A 1923-nucleotide genomic window follows, 5' to 3' on the forward strand; every position below is an offset into this window, starting at 1 on the left:
ACTTAACAACAACAACAAATGAAGGGAGAGGGCTATTGAGCAGTTAGCAGGAAAACCTAAGCTAGTCTGGGGGGATAAGAGAATGCTTTTGTGAGATGTGACCTCTGAACTCGGATCCAAATGATAAATAGAAGTTATTCTAGTAAAAGCAGTAGAGAAAATGGCATGTGCAAAAATCCTGGATATAGAAGTCACTGTAATGGGATAGTAGACAATCTGAGAGAGAGTGACATCATTTGAATTTGGAGATGTAGGCCAGGAGAGAGCACATTCAAGAGACCATAATAAGAAGTCATATGGAATAGAAAATAATGGAAGAATTTTAATCAAAGAATTAATATGAACATTTTTACTTAAAAGGTTCACTCTAACTATAGAGAAGAGTATGTATTGTAGGGAGTAAGCATGTGGTGTAGGAGACTTCAGTTGTCCAAATAAGAGAAGAGAGAAACCTGATTATGGTGGTAGAGGTAGCCAGGAAGGGAAGTGGGTGAATGAGAAAGAGGTTTAGTAAGAAAAACCAAAAGGGTTTGGTGATGAATTCTGCCTAAGATATGAGAAGGACAGGTATCTACAGAAAAAACTGATAGCTTATCAGCATAAGTGGTGGTGGTTGTGGTCGTGTGCTTTGGAGTCGGTTCCGACATAGCGACTTTGCATGGGGTTCTGAGGCTGTAAATCTTTACAGGAGCAGAAAGCCTCATCTTTCTCCCATGGAATGGCTGGTTGTTTCGAACTGCTGACCTTGAGGTTAACAACCTGACTCTTGACCACTACTCCACCAGAGCTCATTTTAATACAAATAGTTCATACATTTAACCATTTCATTTGGGGTTCTGTTACTTGATTGAATCTTAAATCCTTGGTTTTAAACAATGGTTAGTCTTTGAATGGTTTCTAATGCTGTAGACAATCTAACTGAAGAATGTACAAACATTCTTGTATGGTGATTAAATCCAGATTTCATAACTAGATTGTATACAGATATTGGCCAACATTTTTTTTTCACTAGTGAACTAGACTGTCTCCATTCAACAGGCATCTGTTGAGAGCATTTTGGTGGTGTTAATGGGGGCTGTGTTTCTCCATTGTGTTAAGGCCTTTTGTATTGCACTCATGATATGAAAACCATGTGGTTGTCAGATTCAAAATGGCCAATACCAGTCCATTTCAGCTCACTAATGCCAAAGATATCGATGTTGATGCGGTCCATTTCATTTTTGACAACTTTCAATTTTCCCAGATTCATACTTCATACATTCCATGTTCCGATTTTCAATGGATTTTTACAGCTGTTTCTCTTCATTTTGAGTTGTGGTCCATCAGCAAATGAAGGTTCTGTGGGGTTTTCTCCCACAAGTTTAACTTTATTCACGTCATCATGGTCAACTGTACTTTGAGGAGGCATCTCTTCTCCAGTTGCATTTTGAGTGCCTTCCAACCTGAGGGGCTGATTTTCTGTCCCTGTATCTGATGGTGTTTCTCTGCTATTCATAAGGTTTTCATTGACTAGCGATTCAGAAGTAGTTCATCACTCTTTCTTCCTAGTCTGTCTTTGTCTGGAAGCTCATCTAAAATCTGTCCACCATGGGTGACCCTGCTGGTTATTTAAAATACCGGTGGCATAGCCCTCAGAATCACAGCTACTCAATCCACCACAGCATGACAGACAGATGAGTGGTGGCCATTTGGTTTTATGTCAAAACTATCACTTTAAATTTCAATATCAATCCTGATACAATCAAGATGTTCTCTCCCAAGATGGCGTCTCCGGGAACAGCTGAGTGTCTTGAACAAGAAAACAATGGATTTCTGGATTCTCCTACAAATTCCCCTAGCTTGTAAACCCTCCAATCCTCCAAACATACCTGAATTTAGAGATCATCTGAAGAACACTAAAGACCGAAGACCAGAAGAGTTGTG

This window comes from Chrysochloris asiatica, unplaced genomic scaffold (assembly GCF_000296735.1).
Source record: "Chrysochloris asiatica unplaced genomic scaffold, ChrAsi1.0 scaffold00074, whole genome shotgun sequence".
Lineage (NCBI taxonomy): Eukaryota > Metazoa > Chordata > Mammalia > Afrosoricida > Chrysochloridae > Chrysochloris > Chrysochloris asiatica.